The sequence below is a fragment of the Schistocerca gregaria genome, chromosome 2, assembly GCF_023897955.1.
Source record: "Schistocerca gregaria isolate iqSchGreg1 chromosome 2, iqSchGreg1.2, whole genome shotgun sequence".
Taxonomy (NCBI): Eukaryota; Metazoa; Arthropoda; class Insecta; order Orthoptera; family Acrididae; genus Schistocerca; species Schistocerca gregaria.
In genome coordinates this window covers 1,015,793,559-1,015,807,811 of record NC_064921.1, presented here as the reverse complement: position 1 = coordinate 1,015,807,811, position 14,253 = coordinate 1,015,793,559, and the positions used below count along the sequence as shown (strand labels likewise).

The window sequence follows — 14,253 nt, the reverse complement described above, 5'->3', positions numbered from 1 at the left end:
TCCATCCCCGTTCACTCGAAATTACCTCAGCCTCTCTCCCGTCCGCGAATGCACACGCGACGGTTCTTTTGACAGCCTGGAAACCATTACAGCCGAGGGCTCAAGAAGTCTTCGGGGTGCTCGAGAGGGTGTCTGCCGTAGCACCCCTAACGAGATAGCGGCGTTTCCCGCAGTCGTGATTGCAAGTCATAGCAGCAAAAGCAATCACTTTCTTAGCAGCAGGGAGTGCGAGCCCAGCGGCAGCTCTACATGAAGGTACCAATAGCCCAGGAAGGCCGCCGACCGCGGGAATTCGCGCCGCCCCCATCCCGCCAGCCTACACGAGACTTTCCAGAGCACCCTGGACCACATCGAGGCACCCAGTGCACTGAAATAATAGTCATTCGCCATGTCAGATGGCTCGTTGGTCTAGGGGTATGATTCCTGCTTCGGGTGCAGGAGGTCCCGGGTTCAAATCCCGGACGAGCCCTAGCGTTTTGTGCAAACTGATCGCACATGAGTGGCTGAGTCGATGCAAAATGCTCGGCGGCAGTATCAAATGAATTTCATATTTGATGTGAGCAATTGACACTCTGATCCGACGTGTGAAGGCGATTACGAAGGTTTTTGGGTACAGATGGAAGCAGATGCATGTTACTATGTCTTGTTTTTAATGATGAAAAAGTGTTTCCGCCCGGGATCGAACCGGGGACCTTCTGCGTGTTAGGCAGACGTGATAACCGCTACACCACGGAAACTACTTGTGTGCGCCATACCTTAGAGACAACTCGTGCTGATGTTGACATCGTAACTAAAAAATTAAATAAATGCGCTTCTTGCATAACAAAGGTACATGCAGAAGATCCTCACATGACGTGGCTCACTGGAGTACAATGCGACACAGGCAAGAAAATACTGTTCCCGCCCGGGATCGAACCGGGGACCTTCTGCGTGTAAAGCAGACGTGATAACCGCTACACTACGGAAACTGCGGACGGTAGGAGTCCATCCCCGTTCACTCGAAATTACCTCAGCCTCTCTCCCGTCCGCGAATGCACACGCGACGGTTCTTTTGACAGCCTGGAAACCATTACAGCCGAGGGCTCAAGAAGTCTTCGGGGTGCTCGAGAGGGTGTCTGCCGTAGCACCCCTAACGAGATAGCGGCGTTTCCCGCAGTCGTGATTGCAAGTCATAGCAGCAAAAGCAATCACTTTCTTAGCAGCAGGGAGTGCGAGCCCAGCGGCAGCTCTACATGAAGGTACCAATAGCCCAGGAAGGCCGCCGACCGCGGGAATTGGCGCCGCCCCCATCCCGCCAGCCTACACGAGACTTTCCAGAGCACCCTGGACCACATCGAGGCACCCAGTGCACTGAAATAATAGTCATTCGCCATGTCAGATGGCTCGTTGGTCTAGGGGTATGATTGCTGCTTCGGGTGCAGGAGGTCCCGGGTTCAAATCCCGGACGAGCCCTAGCGTTTTGTGCAAACTGATCGCACATGAGTGGCTGAGTCGATGCAAAATGCTCGGCGGCAGTATCAAATGAATTTCATATTTGATGTGAGCAATTGACACTCTGATCCGACGTGTGAAGGCGATTACGAAGGTTTTTGGGTACAGATGGAAGCAGATGCATGTTACTATGTCTTGTTTTTAATGATGAAAAAGTGTTTCCGCCCGGGATCGAACCGGGGACCTTCTGCGTGTTAGGCAGACGTGATAACCGCTACACCACGGAAACTACTTGTGTGCGCCATACCTTAGAGACAACTCGTGCTGATGTTGACATCGTAACTAAAAAATTAAATAAATGCGCTTCTTGCATAACAAAGGTACATGCAGAAGATCCTCACATGACGTGGCTCACTGGAGTACAATGCGACACAGGCAAGAAAATACTGTTCCCGCCCGGGATCGAACCGGGGACCTTCTGCGTGTAAAGCAGACGTGATAACCGCTACACTACGGAAACTGCGGACGGGAGGAGTCCATCCCCGTTCACTCGAAATTACCTCAGCCTCTCTCCCGTCCGCGAATGCACACGCGACGGTTCTTTTGACAGCCTGGAAACCATTACAGCCGAGGGCTCAAGAAGTCTTCGGGGTGCTCGAGAGGGTGTCTGCCGTAGCACCCCTAACGAGATAGCGGCGTTTCCCGCAGTCGTGATTGCAAGTCATAGCAGCAAAAGCAATCACTTTCTTAGCAGCAGGGAGTGCGAGCCCAGCGGCAGCTCTACATGAAGGTACCAATAGCCCAGGAAGGCCGCCGACCGCGGGAATTCGCGCCGCCCCCATCCCGCCAGCCTACACGAGACTTTCCAGAGCACCCTGGACCACATCGAGGCACCCAGTGCACTGAAATAATAGTCATTCGCCATGTCAGATGGCTCGTTGGTCTAGGGGTATGATTCCTGCTTCGGGTGCAGGAGGTCCCGGGTTCAAATCCCGGACGAGCCCTAGCGTTTTGTGCAAACTGATCGCACATGAGTGGCTGAGTCGATGCAAAATGCTCGGCGGCAGTATCAAATGAATTTCATATTTGATGTGAGCAATTGACACTCTGATCCGACGTGTGAAGGCGATTACGAAGGTTTTTGGGTACAGATGGAAGCAGATGCATGTTACTATGTCTTGTTTTTAATGATGAAAAAGTGTTTCCGCCCGGGATCGAACCGGGGACCTTCTGCGTGTTAGGCAGACGTGATAACCGCTACACCACGGAAACTACTTGTGTGCGCCATACCTTAGAGACAACTCGTGCTGATGTTGACATCGTAACTAAAAAATTAAATAAATGCGCTTCTTGCATAACAAAGGTACATGCAGAAGATCCTCACATGACGTGGCTCACTGGAGTACAATGCGACACAGGCAAGAAAATACTGTTCCCGCCCGGGATCGAACCGGGGACCTTCTGCGTGTAAAGCAGACGTGATAACCGCTACACTACGGAAACTGCGGACGGGAGGAGTCCATCCCCGTTCACTCGAAATTACCTCAGCCTCTCTCCCGTCCGCGAATGCACACGCGACGGTTCTTTTGACAGCCTGGAAACCATTACAGCCGAGGGCTCAAGAAGTCTTCGGGGTGCTCGAGAGGGTGTCTGCCGTAGCACCCCTAACGAGATAGCGGCGTTTCCCGCAGTCGTGATTGCAAGTCATAGCAGCAAAAGCAATCACTTTCGTAGCAGCAGGGAGTGCGAGCCCAGCGGCAGCTCTACATGAAGGTACCAATAGCCCAGGAAGGCCGCCGACCGCGGGAATTCGCGCCGCCCCCATCCCGCCAGCCTACACGAGACTTTCCAGAGCACCCTGGACCACATCGAGGCACCCAGTGCACTGAAATAATAGTCATTTTCCATGTCAGATGGCTCGTTGGTCTAGGGGTATGATTCCTGCTTCGGGTGCAGGAGGTCCCGGGTTCAAATCCCGGACGAGCCCTAGCGTTTTGTGCAAACTGATCGCACATGAGTGGCTGAGTCGATGCAAAATGCTCGGCGGCAGTATCAAATGAATTTCATATTTGATGTGAGCAATTGACACTCTGATCCGACGTGTGAAGGCGATTACGAAGGTTTTTGGGTACAGATGGAAGCAGATGCATGTTACTATGTCTTGTTTTTAATGATGAAAAAGTGTTTCCGCCCGGGATCGAACCGGGGACCTTCTGCGTGTTAGGCAGACGTGATAACCGCTACACCACGGAAACTACTTGTGTGCGCCATACCTTAGAGACAACTCGTGCTGATGTTGACATCGTAACTAAAAAATTAAATAAATGCGCTTCTTGCATAACAAAGGTACATGCAGAAGATCCTCACATGACGTGGCTCACTGGAGTACAATGCGACACAGGCAAGAAAATACTGTTCCCGCCCGGGATCGAACCGGGGACCTTCTGCGTGTAAAGCAGACGTGATAACCGCTACACTACGGAAACTGCGGACGGGAGGAGTCCATCCCCGTTCACTCGAAATTACCTCAGCCTCTCTCCCGTCCGCGAATGCACACGCGACGGTTCTTTTGACAGCCTGGAAACCATTACAGCCGAGGGCTCAAGAAGTCTTCGGGGTGCTCGAGAGGGTGTCTGCCGTAGCACCCCTAACGAGATAGCGGCGTTTCCCGCAGTCGTGATTGCAAGTCATAGCAGCAAAAGCAATCACTTTCGTAGCAGCAGGGAGTGCGAGCCCAGCGGCAGCTCTACATGAAGGTACCAATAGCCCAGGAAGGCCGCCGACCGCGGGAATTCGCGCCGCCCCCATCCCGCCAGCCTACACGAGACTTTCCAGAGCACCCGGGACCACATCGAGGCACCCAGTGCACTGAAATAATAGTCATTCGCCATGTCAGATGGCTCGTTGGTCTAGGGGTATGATTCCTGCTTCGGGTGCAGGAGGTCCCGGGTTCAAATCCCGGACGAGCCCTAGCGTTTTGTGCAAACTGATCGCACATGAGTGGCTGAGTCGATGCAAAATGCTCGGCGGCAGTATCAAATGAATTTCATATTTGATGTGAGCAATTGACACTCTGATCCGACGTGTGAAGGCGATTACGAAGGTTTTTGGGTACAGATGGAAGCAGATGCATGTTACTATGTCTTGTTTTTAATGATGAAAAAGTGTTTCCGCCCGGGATCGAACCGGGGACCTTCTGCGTGTTAGGCAGACGTGATAACCGCTACACCACGGAAACTACTTGTGTGCGCCATACCTTAGAGACAACTCGTGCTGATGTTGACATCGTAACTAAAAAATTAAATAAATGCGCTTCTTGCATAACAAAGGTACATGCAGAAGATCCTCACATGACGTGGCTCACTGGAGTACAATGCGACACAGGCAAGAAAATACTGTTCCCGCCCGGGATCGAACCGGGGACCTTCTGCGTGTAAAGCAGACGTGATAACCGCTACACTACGGAAACTGCGGACGGGAGGAGTCCATCCCCGTTCACTCGAAATTACCTCAGCCTCTCTCCCGTCCGCGAATGCACACGCGACGGTTCTTTTGACAGCCTGGAAACCATTACAGCCGAGGGCTCAAGAAGTCTTCGGGGTGCTCGAGAGGGTGTCTGCCGTAGCACCCCTAACGAGATAGCGGCGTTTCCCGCAGTCGTGATTGCAAGTCATAGCAGCAAAAGCAATCACTTTCGTAGCAGCAGGGAGTGCGAGCCCAGCGGCAGCTCTACATGAAGGTACCAATAGCCCAGGAAGGCCGCCGACCGCGGGAATTCGCGCCGCCCCCATCCCGCCAGCCTACACGAGACTTTCCAGAGCACCCTGGACCACATCGAGGCACCCAGTGCACTGAAATAATAGTCATTTTCCATGTCAGATGGCTCGTTGGTCTAGGGGTATGATTCCTGCTTCGGGTGCAGGAGGTCCCGGGTTCAAATCCCGGACGAGCCCTAGCGTTTTGTGCAAACTGATCGCACATGAGTGGCTGAGTCGATGCAAAATGCTCGGCGGCAGTATCAAATGAATTTCATATTTGATGTGAGCAATTGACACTCTGATCCGACGTGTGAAGGCGATTACGAAGGTTTTTGGGTACAGATGGAAGCAGATGCATGTTACTATGTCTTGTTTTTAATGATGAAAAAGTGTTTCCGCCCGGGATCGAACCGGGGACCTTCTGCGTGTTAGGCAGACGTGATGACCGCTACACCACGGAAACTACTTGCGTGCGCCATACCTTAGAGACAACTCGTGCTGATGTTGACATCGTAACTAAAAAATTAAATAAATGCGCTTCTTGCATAACAAAGGTACATGCAGAAGATCCTCACATGACGTGGCTCACTGGAGTACAATGCGACACAGGCAAGAAAATACTGTTCCCGCCCGGGATCGAACCGGGGACCTTCTGCGTGTAAAGCAGACGTGATAACCGCTACACTACGGAAACTGCGGACGGGAGGAGTCCATCCCCGTTCACTCGAAATTACCTCAGCCTCTCTCCCGTCCGCGAATGCACACGCGACGGTTCTTTTGACAGCCTGGAAACCATTACAGCCGAGGGCTCAAGAAGTCTTCGGGGTGCTCGAGAGGGTGTCTGCCGTAGCACCCCTAACGAGATAGCGGCGTTTCCCGCAGTCGTGATTGCAAGTCATAGCAGCAAAAGCAATCACTTTCTTAGCAGCAGGGAGTGCGAGCCCAGCGGCAGCTCTACATGAAGGTACCAATAGCCCAGGAAGGCCGCCGACCGCGGGAATTCGCGCCGCCCCCATCCCGCCAGCCTACACGAGACTTTCCAGAGCACCCTGGACCACATCGAGGCACCCAGTGCACTGAAATAATAGTCATTCGCCATGTCAGATGGCTCGTTGGTCTAGGGGTATGATTCCTGCTTCGGGTGCAGGAGGTCCCGGGTTCAAATCCCGGACGAGCCCTAGCGTTTTGTGCAAACTGATCGCACATGAGTGGCTGAGTCGATGCAAAATGCTCGGCGGCAGTATCAAATGAATTTCATATTTGATGTGAGCAATTGACACTCTGATCCGACGTGTGAAGGCGATTACGAAGGTTTTTGGGTACAGATGGAAGCAGATGCATGTTACTATGTCTTGTTTTTAATGATGAAAAAGTGTTTCCGCCCGGGATCGAACCGGGGACCTTCTGCGTGTTAGGCAGACGTGATAACCGCTACACCACGGAAACTACTTGTGTGCGCCATACTTTAGAGACAACTCGTGCTGATGTTGACATCGTAACTAAAAAATTAAATAAATGCGCTACTTGCATAACAAAGGTACATGCAGAAGATCCTCACATGACGTGGCTCACTGGAGTACAATGCGACACAGGCAAGAAAATACTGTTCCCGCCCGGGATCGAACCGGGGACCTTTTGCGTGTAAAGCAGACGTGATAACCGCTACACTACGGAAACTGCGGACGGGAGGAGTCCATCCCCGTTCACTCGAAATTACCTCAGCCTCTCTCCCGTCCGCGAATGCACACGCGACGGTTCTTTTGACAGCCTGGAAACCATTACAGCCGAGGGCTCAAGAAGTCTTCGGGGTGCTCGAGAGGGTGTCTGCCGTAGCACCCCTAACGAGATAGCGGCGTTTCCCGCAGTCGTGATTGCAAGTCATAGCAGCAAAAGCAATCACTTTCTTAGCAGCAGGGAGTGCGAGCCCAGCGGCAGCTCTACATGAAGGTACCAATAGCCCAGGAAGGCCGCCGACCGCGGGAATTCGCGCCGCCCCCATCCCGCCAGCCTACACGAGACTTTCCAGAGCACCCTGGACCACATCGAGGCACCCAGTGCACTGAAATAATAGTCATTCGCCATGTCAGATGGCTCGTTGGTCTAGGGGTATGATTCCTGCTTCGGGTGCAGGAGGTCCCGGGTTCAAATCCCGGACGAGCCCTAGCGTTTTGTGCAAACTGATCGCACATGAGTGGCTGAGTCGATGCAAAATGCTCGGCGGCAGTATCAAATGAATTTCATATTTGATGTGAGCAATTGACACTCTGATCCGACGTGTGAAGGCGATTACGAAGGTTTTTGGGTACAGATGGAAGCAGATGCATGTTACTATGTCTTGTTTTTAATGATGAAAAAGTGTTTCCGCCCGGGATCGAACCGGGGACCTTCTGCGTGTTAGGCAGACGTGATAACCGCTACACCACGGAAACTACTTGTGTGCGCCATACCTTAGAGACAACTCGTGCTGATGTTGACATCGTAACTAAAAAATTAAATAAATGCGCTTCTTGCATAACAAAGGTACATGCAGAAGATCCTCACATGACGTGGCTCACTGGAGTACAATGCGACACAGGCAAGAAAATACTGTTCCCGCCCGGGATCGAACCGGGGACCTTCTGCGTGTAAAGCAGACGTGATAACCGCTACACTACGGAAACTGCGGACGGGAGGAGTCCATCCCCGTTCACTCGAAATTACCTCAGCCTCTCTCCCGTCCGCGAATGCACACGCGACGGTTCTTTTGACAGCCTGGAAACCATTACAGCCGAGGGCTCAAGAAGTCTTCGGGGTGCTCGAGAGGGTGTCTGCCGTAGCACCCCTAACGAGATAGCGGCGTTTCCCGCAGTCGTGATTGCAAGTCATAGCAGCAAAAGCAATCACTTTCTTAGCAGCAGGGAGTGCGAGCCCAGCGGCAGCTCTACATGAAGGTACCAATAGCCCAGGAAGGCCGCCGACCGCGGGAATTCGCGCCGCCCCCATCCCGCCAGCCTACACGAGACTTTCCAGAGCACCCTGGACCACATCGAGGCACCCAGTGCACTGAAATAATAGTCATTCGCCATGTCAGATGGCTCGTTGGTTTAGGGGTATGATTCCTGCTTCGGGTGCAGGAGGTCCCGGGTTCAAATCCCGGACGAGCCCTAGCGTTTTGTGCAAACTGATCGCACATGAGTGGCTGAGTCGATGCAAAATGCTCGGCGGCAGTATCAAATGAATTTCATATTTGATGTGAGCAATTGACACTCTGATCCGACGTGTGAAGGCGATTACGAAGGTTTTTGGGTACAGATGGAAGCAGATGCATGTTACTATGTCTTGTTTTTAATGATGAAAAAGTGTTTCCGCCCGGGATCGAACCGGGGACCTTCTGCGTGTTAGGCAGACGTGATAACCGCTACACCACGGAAACTACTTGTGTGCGCCATACCTTAGAGACAACTCGTGCTGATGTTGACATCGTAACTAAAAAATTAAATAAATGCGCTTCTTGCATAACAAAGGTACATGCAGAAGATCCTCACATGACGTGGCTCACTGGAGTACAATGCGACACAGGCAAGAAAATACTGTTCCCGCCCGGGATCGAACCGGGGACCTTTTGCGTGTAAAGCAGACGTGATAACCGCTACACTACGGAAACTGCGGACGGGAGGAGTCCATCCCCGTTCACTCGAAATTACCTCAGCCTCTCTCCCGTCCGCGAATGCACACGCGACGGTTCTTTTGACAGCCTGGAAACCATTACAGCCGAGGGCTCAAGAAGTCTTCGGGGTGCTCGAGAGGGTGTCTGCCGTAGCACCCCTAACGAGATAGCGGCGTTTCCCGCAGTCGTGATTGCAAGTCATAGCAGCAAAAGCAATCACTTTCTTAGCAGCAGGGAGTGCGAGCCCAGCGGCAGCTCTACATGAAGGTACCAATAGCCCAGGAAGGCCGCCGACCGCGGGAATTCGCGCCGCCCCCATCCCGCCAGCCTACACGAGACTTTCCAGAGCACCCTGGACCACATCTAGGCACCCAGTGCACTGAAATAATAGTCATTCGACATGTCAGATGGCTCGTTGGTCTAGGGGTATGATTCCTGCTTCGGGTGCAGGAGGTCCCGGGTTCAAATCCCGGACGAGCCCTAGCGTTTTGTGCAAACTGATCGCACATGAGTGGCTGAGTCGATGCAAAATGCTCGGCGGCAGTATCAAATGAATTTCATATTTGATGTGAGCAATTGACACTCTGATCCGACGTGTGAAGGCGATTACGAAGGTTTTTGGGTACAGATGGAAGCAGATGCATGTTACTATGTCTTGTTTTTAATGATGAAAAAGTGTTTCCGCCCGGGATCGAACCGGGGACCTTCTGCGTGTTAGGCAGACGTGATAACCGCTACACCACGGAAACTACTTGTGTGCGCCATACCTTAGAGACAACTCGTGCTGATGTTGACATCGTAACTAAAAAATTAAATAAATGCGCTTCTTGCATAACAAAGGTACATGCAGAAGATCCTCACATGACGTGGCTCACTGGAGTACAATGCGACACAGGCAAGAAAATACTGTTCCCGCCCGGGATCGAACCGGGGACCTTCTGCGTGTAAAGCAGACGTGATAACCGCTACACTACGGAAACTGCGGACGGGAGGAGTCCATCCCCGTTCACTCGAAATTACCTCAGCCTCTCTCCCGTCCGCGAATGCACACGCGACGGTTCTTTTGACAGCCTGGAAACCATTACAGCCGAGGGCTCAAGAAGTCTTCGGGGTGCTCGAGAGGGTGTCTGCCGTAGCACCCCTAACGAGATAGCGGCGTTTCCCGCAGTCGTGATTGCAAGTCATAGCAGCAAAAGCAATCACTTTCTTAGCAACAGGGAGTGCGAGCCCAGCGGCAGCTCTACATGAAGGTACCAATAGCCCAGGAAGGCCGCCGACCGCGGGAATTCGCGCCGCCCCCATCCCGCCAGCCTACACGAGACTTTCCAGAGCACCCTGGACCACATCGAGGCACCCAGTGCACTGAAATAATAGTCATTCGCCATGTCAGATGGCTCGTTGGTCTGGGGGTATGATTCCTGCTTCGGGTGCAGGAGGTCCCGGGTTCAAATCCCGGACGAGCCCTAGCGTTTTGTGCAAACTGATCGCACATGAGTGGCTGAGTCGATGCAAAATGCTCGGCGGCAGTATCAAATGAATTTCATATTTGATGTGAGCAATTGACACTCTGATCCGACGTGTGAAGGCGATTACGAAGGTTTTTGGGTACAGATGGAAGCAGATGCATGTTACTATGTCTTGTTTTTAATGATGAAAAAGTGTTTCCGCCCGGGATCGAACCGGGGACCTTCTGCGTGTTAGGCAGACGTGATAACCGCTACACCACGGAAACTACTTGTGTGCGCCATACCTTAGAGACAACTCGTGCTGATGTTGACATCGTAACTAAAAAATTAAATAAATGCGCTTCTTGCATAACAAAGGTACATGCAGAAGATCCTCACATGACGTGGCTCACTGGAGTACAATGCGACACAGGCAAGAAAATACTGTTCCCGCCCGGGATCGAACCGGGGACCTTTTGCGTGTAAAGCAGACGTGATAACCGCTACACTACGGAAACTGCGGACGGGAAGAGTCCATCCCCGTTCACTCGAAATTACCTCAGCCTCTCTCCCGTCCGCGAATGCACACGCGACGGTTCTTTTGACAGCCTGGAAACCATTACAGCCGAGGGCTCAAGAAGTCTTCGGGGTGCTCGAGAGGGTGTCTGCCGTAGCACCCCTAACGAGATAGCGGCGTTTCCCGCAGTCGTGATTGCAAGTCATAGCAGCAAAAGCAATCACTTTCTTAGCAGCAGGGAGTGCGAGCCCAGCGGCAGCTCTACATGAAGGTACCAATAGCCCAGGAAGGCCGCCGACCGCGGGAATTCGCGCCGCCCCCATCCCGCCAGCCTACACGAGACTTTCCAGAGCACCCTGGACCACATCGAGGCACCCAGTGCACTGAAATAATAGTCATTCGCCATGTCAGATGGCTCGTTGGTCTAGGGGTATGATTCCTGCTTCGGGTGCAGGAGGTCCCGGGTTCAAATCCCGGACGAGCCCTAGCGTTTTGTGCAAACTGATCGCACATGAGTGGCTGAGTCGATGCAAAATGCTCGGCGGCAGTATCAAATGAATTTCATATTTGATGTGAGCAATTGACACTCTGATCCGACGTGTGAAGGCGATTACGAAGGTTTTTGGGTACAGATGGAAGCAGATGCATGTTACTATGTCTTGTTTTTAATGATGAAAAAGTGTTTCCGCCCGGGATCGAACCGGGGACCTTCTGCGTGTTAGGCAGACGTGATAACCGCTACACCACGGAAACTACTTGTGTGCGCCATACCTTAGAGACAACTCGTGCTGATGTTGACATCGTAACTAAAAAATTAAATAAATGCGCTTCTTGCATAACAAAGGTACATGCAGAAGATCCTCACATGACGTGGCTCACTGGAGTACAATGCGACACAGGCAAGAAAATACTGTTCCCGCCCGGGATCGAACCGGGGACCTTTTGCGTGTAAAGCAGACGTGATAACCGCTACACTACGGAAACCGCGGACGGGAGGAGTCCATCCCCGTTCACTCGAAATTACCTCAGCCTCTCTCCCGTCCGCGAATGCACACGCGACGGTTCTTTTGACAGCCTGGAAACCATTACAGCCGAGGGCTCAAGAAGTCTTCGGGGTGCTCGAGAGGGTGTCTGCCGTAGCACCCCTAACGAGATAGCGGCGTTTCCCGCAGTCGTGATTGCAAGTCATAGCAGCAAAAGCAATCACTTTCTTAGCAGCAGGGAGTGCGAGCCCAGCGGCAGCTCTACATGAAGGTACCAATAGCCCAGGAAGGCCGCCGACCGCGGGAATTCGCGCCGCCCCCATCCCGCCAGCCTACACGAGACTTTCCAGAGCACCCTGGACCACATCGAGGCACCCAGTGCACTGAAATAATAGTCATTCGCCATGTCAGATGGCTCGTTGGTCTGGGGGTATGATTCCTGCTTCGGGTGCAGGAGGTCCCGGGTTCAAATCCCGGACGAGCCCTAGCGTTTTGTGCAAACTGATCGCACATGAGTGGCTGAGTCGATGCAAAATGCTCGGCGGCAGTATCAAATGAATTTCATATTTGATGTGAGCAATTGACACTCTGATCCGACGTGTGAAGGCGATTACGAAGGTTTTTGGGTACAGATGGAAGCAGATGCATGTTACTATGTCTTGTTTTTAATGATGAAAAAGTGTTTCCGCCCGGGATCGAACCGGGGACCTTCTGCGTGTTAGGCAGACGTGATAACCGCTACACCACGGAAACTACTTGTGTGCGCCATACCTTAGAGACAACTCGTGTTGATGTTGACATCGTAACTAAAAAATTAAATAAATGCGCTTCTTGCATAACAAAGGTACATGCAGAAGATCCTCAAATGACGTGGCTCACTGGAGTACAATGCGACACAGGCAAGAAAATACTGTTCCCGCCCGGGATCGAACCGGGGACCTTCTGCGTGTAAAGCAGACGTGATAACCGCTACACTACGGAAACTGCGGACGGGAGGAGTCCATCCCCGTTCACTCGAAATTACCTCAGCCTCTCTCCCGTCCGCGAATGCACACGCGACGGTTCTTTTGACAGCCTGGAAACCATTACAGCCGAGGGCTCAAGAAGTCTTCGGGGTGCTCGAGAGGGTGTCTGCCGTAGCACCCCTAACGAGATAGCGGCGTTTCCCGCAGTCGTGATTGCAAGTCATAGCAGCAAAAGCAATCACTTTCTTAGCAGCAGGGAGTGCGAGCCCAGCGGCAGCTCTACATGAAGGTACCAATAGCCCAGGAAGGCCGCCGACCGCGGGAATTCGCGCCGCCCCCATCCCGCCAGCCTACACGAGACTTTCCAGAGCACCCTGGACCACATCGAGGCACCCAGTGCACTGAAATAATAGTCATTCGCCATGTCAGATGGCTCGTTGGTCTAGGGGTATGATTCCTGCTTCGGGTGCAGGAGGTCCCGGGTTCAAATCCCGGACGAGCCCTAGCGTTTTGTGCAAACTGATCGCACATGAGTGGCTGAGTCGATGCAAAATGCTCGGCGGCAGTATCAAATGAATTTCATATTTGATGTGAGCAATTGACACTCTGATCCGACGTGTGAAGGCGATTACGAAGGTTTTTGGGTACAGATGGAAGCAGATGCATGTTACTATGTCTTGTTTTTAATGATGAAAAAGTGTTTCCGCCCGGGATCGAACCGGGGACCTTCTGCGTGTTAGGCAGACGTGATAACCGCTACACCACGGAAACTACTTGTGTGCGCCATACCTTAGAGACAACTCGTGTTGATGTTGACATCGTAACTAAAAAATTAAATAAATGCGCTTCTTGCATAACAAAGGTACATGCAGAAGATCCTCAAATGACGTGGCTCACTGGAGTACAATGCGACACAGGCAAGAAAATACTGTTCCCGCCCGGGATCGAACCGGGGACCTTCTGCGTGTAAAGCAGACGTGATAACCGCTACACTACGGAAACTGCGGACGGGAGGAGTCCATCCCCGTTCACTCGAAATTACCTCAGCCTCTCTCCCGTCCGCGAATGCACACGCGACGGTTCTTTTGACAGCCTGGAAACCATTACAGCCGAGGGCTCAAGAAGTCTTCGGGGTGCTCGAGAGGGTGTCTGCCGTAGCACCCCTAACGAGATAGCGGCGTTTCCCGCAGTCGTGATTGCAAGTCATAGCAGCAAAAGCAATCACTTTCTTAGCAGCAGGGAGTGCGAGCCCAGCGGCAGCTCTACATGAAGGTACCAATAGCCCAGGAAGGCCGCCGACCGCGGGAATTCGCGCCGCCCCCATCCCGCCAGCCTACACGAGACTTTCCAGAGCACCCTGGACCACATCGAGGCACCCAGTGCACTGAAATAATAGTCATTCGCCATGTCAGATGGCTCGTTGGTCTAGGGGTATGATTCCTGCTTCGGGTGCAGGAGGTCCCGGGTTCAAATCCCGGACGAGCCCTACCGTTTTGTGCAAACTGATC

At 52.6% G+C, this 14,253-nt stretch overlaps 43 non-coding genes across 43 annotated transcripts; 15 read left to right on the top strand and 28 right to left on the bottom strand.

Annotated features, from left to right (window-relative positions):
- Positions 1-397: 397 nt before the first annotated feature.
- Trnap-cgg (transfer RNA proline (anticodon CGG)) lies at positions 398-469 on the top strand. The gene has a single exon. It is a non-coding gene; the product is annotated as a tRNA-Pro (tRNA).
- Positions 470-664: 195 nt separating this feature from the next.
- On the bottom strand, positions 665-737 carry Trnav-aac (transfer RNA valine (anticodon AAC)). Its single transcript has one exon. It is a non-coding gene; the product is annotated as a tRNA-Val (tRNA).
- A 158-nt stretch (positions 738-895) lies between these two features.
- On the bottom strand, positions 896-968 carry Trnav-uac (transfer RNA valine (anticodon UAC)). Its single transcript has one exon. It is a non-coding gene; the product is annotated as a tRNA-Val (tRNA).
- Positions 969-1,380: 412 nt separating this feature from the next.
- Trnap-cgg (transfer RNA proline (anticodon CGG)) lies at positions 1,381-1,452 on the top strand. Its single transcript has one exon. It is a non-coding gene; the product is annotated as a tRNA-Pro (tRNA).
- A 195-nt stretch (positions 1,453-1,647) lies between these two features.
- Trnav-aac (transfer RNA valine (anticodon AAC)) lies at positions 1,648-1,720 on the bottom strand. The gene has a single exon. It is a non-coding gene; the product is annotated as a tRNA-Val (tRNA).
- A 158-nt stretch (positions 1,721-1,878) lies between these two features.
- Positions 1,879-1,951, bottom strand: Trnav-uac (transfer RNA valine (anticodon UAC)). The gene has a single exon. It is a non-coding gene; the product is annotated as a tRNA-Val (tRNA).
- Positions 1,952-2,363: 412 nt separating this feature from the next.
- On the top strand, positions 2,364-2,435 carry Trnap-cgg (transfer RNA proline (anticodon CGG)). Its single transcript has one exon. It is a non-coding gene; the product is annotated as a tRNA-Pro (tRNA).
- Positions 2,436-2,630: 195 nt separating this feature from the next.
- Trnav-aac (transfer RNA valine (anticodon AAC)) lies at positions 2,631-2,703 on the bottom strand. Its single transcript has one exon. It is a non-coding gene; the product is annotated as a tRNA-Val (tRNA).
- A 158-nt stretch (positions 2,704-2,861) lies between these two features.
- On the bottom strand, positions 2,862-2,934 carry Trnav-uac (transfer RNA valine (anticodon UAC)). Its single transcript has one exon. It is a non-coding gene; the product is annotated as a tRNA-Val (tRNA).
- A 412-nt stretch (positions 2,935-3,346) lies between these two features.
- Positions 3,347-3,418, top strand: Trnap-cgg (transfer RNA proline (anticodon CGG)). Its single transcript has one exon. It is a non-coding gene; the product is annotated as a tRNA-Pro (tRNA).
- Positions 3,419-3,613: 195 nt separating this feature from the next.
- Positions 3,614-3,686, bottom strand: Trnav-aac (transfer RNA valine (anticodon AAC)). Its single transcript has one exon. It is a non-coding gene; the product is annotated as a tRNA-Val (tRNA).
- A 158-nt stretch (positions 3,687-3,844) lies between these two features.
- Trnav-uac (transfer RNA valine (anticodon UAC)) lies at positions 3,845-3,917 on the bottom strand. Its single transcript has one exon. It is a non-coding gene; the product is annotated as a tRNA-Val (tRNA).
- Positions 3,918-4,329: 412 nt separating this feature from the next.
- On the top strand, positions 4,330-4,401 carry Trnap-cgg (transfer RNA proline (anticodon CGG)). The gene has a single exon. It is a non-coding gene; the product is annotated as a tRNA-Pro (tRNA).
- Positions 4,402-4,596: 195 nt separating this feature from the next.
- On the bottom strand, positions 4,597-4,669 carry Trnav-aac (transfer RNA valine (anticodon AAC)). The gene has a single exon. It is a non-coding gene; the product is annotated as a tRNA-Val (tRNA).
- A 158-nt stretch (positions 4,670-4,827) lies between these two features.
- Positions 4,828-4,900, bottom strand: Trnav-uac (transfer RNA valine (anticodon UAC)). The gene has a single exon. It is a non-coding gene; the product is annotated as a tRNA-Val (tRNA).
- Positions 4,901-5,312: 412 nt separating this feature from the next.
- Trnap-cgg (transfer RNA proline (anticodon CGG)) lies at positions 5,313-5,384 on the top strand. The gene has a single exon. It is a non-coding gene; the product is annotated as a tRNA-Pro (tRNA).
- A 195-nt stretch (positions 5,385-5,579) lies between these two features.
- On the bottom strand, positions 5,580-5,652 carry Trnav-aac (transfer RNA valine (anticodon AAC)). The gene has a single exon. It is a non-coding gene; the product is annotated as a tRNA-Val (tRNA).
- A 158-nt stretch (positions 5,653-5,810) lies between these two features.
- Positions 5,811-5,883, bottom strand: Trnav-uac (transfer RNA valine (anticodon UAC)). The gene has a single exon. It is a non-coding gene; the product is annotated as a tRNA-Val (tRNA).
- Positions 5,884-6,295: 412 nt separating this feature from the next.
- Positions 6,296-6,367, top strand: Trnap-cgg (transfer RNA proline (anticodon CGG)). The gene has a single exon. It is a non-coding gene; the product is annotated as a tRNA-Pro (tRNA).
- A 195-nt stretch (positions 6,368-6,562) lies between these two features.
- On the bottom strand, positions 6,563-6,635 carry Trnav-aac (transfer RNA valine (anticodon AAC)). Its single transcript has one exon. It is a non-coding gene; the product is annotated as a tRNA-Val (tRNA).
- Positions 6,636-6,793: 158 nt separating this feature from the next.
- Trnav-uac (transfer RNA valine (anticodon UAC)) lies at positions 6,794-6,866 on the bottom strand. The gene has a single exon. It is a non-coding gene; the product is annotated as a tRNA-Val (tRNA).
- A 412-nt stretch (positions 6,867-7,278) lies between these two features.
- Positions 7,279-7,350, top strand: Trnap-cgg (transfer RNA proline (anticodon CGG)). Its single transcript has one exon. It is a non-coding gene; the product is annotated as a tRNA-Pro (tRNA).
- A 195-nt stretch (positions 7,351-7,545) lies between these two features.
- Trnav-aac (transfer RNA valine (anticodon AAC)) lies at positions 7,546-7,618 on the bottom strand. The gene has a single exon. It is a non-coding gene; the product is annotated as a tRNA-Val (tRNA).
- Positions 7,619-7,776: 158 nt separating this feature from the next.
- Trnav-uac (transfer RNA valine (anticodon UAC)) lies at positions 7,777-7,849 on the bottom strand. Its single transcript has one exon. It is a non-coding gene; the product is annotated as a tRNA-Val (tRNA).
- Positions 7,850-8,261: 412 nt separating this feature from the next.
- Positions 8,262-8,333, top strand: Trnap-cgg (transfer RNA proline (anticodon CGG)). Its single transcript has one exon. It is a non-coding gene; the product is annotated as a tRNA-Pro (tRNA).
- Positions 8,334-8,528: 195 nt separating this feature from the next.
- Trnav-aac (transfer RNA valine (anticodon AAC)) lies at positions 8,529-8,601 on the bottom strand. Its single transcript has one exon. It is a non-coding gene; the product is annotated as a tRNA-Val (tRNA).
- A 158-nt stretch (positions 8,602-8,759) lies between these two features.
- On the bottom strand, positions 8,760-8,832 carry Trnav-uac (transfer RNA valine (anticodon UAC)). The gene has a single exon. It is a non-coding gene; the product is annotated as a tRNA-Val (tRNA).
- Positions 8,833-9,244: 412 nt separating this feature from the next.
- Trnap-cgg (transfer RNA proline (anticodon CGG)) lies at positions 9,245-9,316 on the top strand. The gene has a single exon. It is a non-coding gene; the product is annotated as a tRNA-Pro (tRNA).
- Positions 9,317-9,511: 195 nt separating this feature from the next.
- Positions 9,512-9,584, bottom strand: Trnav-aac (transfer RNA valine (anticodon AAC)). Its single transcript has one exon. It is a non-coding gene; the product is annotated as a tRNA-Val (tRNA).
- Positions 9,585-9,742: 158 nt separating this feature from the next.
- On the bottom strand, positions 9,743-9,815 carry Trnav-uac (transfer RNA valine (anticodon UAC)). The gene has a single exon. It is a non-coding gene; the product is annotated as a tRNA-Val (tRNA).
- Positions 9,816-10,227: 412 nt separating this feature from the next.
- On the top strand, positions 10,228-10,299 carry Trnap-cgg (transfer RNA proline (anticodon CGG)). The gene has a single exon. It is a non-coding gene; the product is annotated as a tRNA-Pro (tRNA).
- Positions 10,300-10,494: 195 nt separating this feature from the next.
- On the bottom strand, positions 10,495-10,567 carry Trnav-aac (transfer RNA valine (anticodon AAC)). Its single transcript has one exon. It is a non-coding gene; the product is annotated as a tRNA-Val (tRNA).
- A 158-nt stretch (positions 10,568-10,725) lies between these two features.
- Positions 10,726-10,798, bottom strand: Trnav-uac (transfer RNA valine (anticodon UAC)). Its single transcript has one exon. It is a non-coding gene; the product is annotated as a tRNA-Val (tRNA).
- Positions 10,799-11,210: 412 nt separating this feature from the next.
- Trnap-cgg (transfer RNA proline (anticodon CGG)) lies at positions 11,211-11,282 on the top strand. Its single transcript has one exon. It is a non-coding gene; the product is annotated as a tRNA-Pro (tRNA).
- A 195-nt stretch (positions 11,283-11,477) lies between these two features.
- Trnav-aac (transfer RNA valine (anticodon AAC)) lies at positions 11,478-11,550 on the bottom strand. Its single transcript has one exon. It is a non-coding gene; the product is annotated as a tRNA-Val (tRNA).
- Positions 11,551-11,708: 158 nt separating this feature from the next.
- On the bottom strand, positions 11,709-11,781 carry Trnav-uac (transfer RNA valine (anticodon UAC)). Its single transcript has one exon. It is a non-coding gene; the product is annotated as a tRNA-Val (tRNA).
- A 412-nt stretch (positions 11,782-12,193) lies between these two features.
- On the top strand, positions 12,194-12,265 carry Trnap-cgg (transfer RNA proline (anticodon CGG)). Its single transcript has one exon. It is a non-coding gene; the product is annotated as a tRNA-Pro (tRNA).
- A 195-nt stretch (positions 12,266-12,460) lies between these two features.
- On the bottom strand, positions 12,461-12,533 carry Trnav-aac (transfer RNA valine (anticodon AAC)). Its single transcript has one exon. It is a non-coding gene; the product is annotated as a tRNA-Val (tRNA).
- Positions 12,534-12,691: 158 nt separating this feature from the next.
- On the bottom strand, positions 12,692-12,764 carry Trnav-uac (transfer RNA valine (anticodon UAC)). The gene has a single exon. It is a non-coding gene; the product is annotated as a tRNA-Val (tRNA).
- Positions 12,765-13,176: 412 nt separating this feature from the next.
- On the top strand, positions 13,177-13,248 carry Trnap-cgg (transfer RNA proline (anticodon CGG)). The gene has a single exon. It is a non-coding gene; the product is annotated as a tRNA-Pro (tRNA).
- Positions 13,249-13,443: 195 nt separating this feature from the next.
- Trnav-aac (transfer RNA valine (anticodon AAC)) lies at positions 13,444-13,516 on the bottom strand. The gene has a single exon. It is a non-coding gene; the product is annotated as a tRNA-Val (tRNA).
- Positions 13,517-13,674: 158 nt separating this feature from the next.
- Positions 13,675-13,747, bottom strand: Trnav-uac (transfer RNA valine (anticodon UAC)). The gene has a single exon. It is a non-coding gene; the product is annotated as a tRNA-Val (tRNA).
- A 412-nt stretch (positions 13,748-14,159) lies between these two features.
- On the top strand, positions 14,160-14,231 carry Trnap-cgg (transfer RNA proline (anticodon CGG)). The gene has a single exon. It is a non-coding gene; the product is annotated as a tRNA-Pro (tRNA).
- The last annotated feature ends 22 nt before the right edge of the window (positions 14,232-14,253 follow it).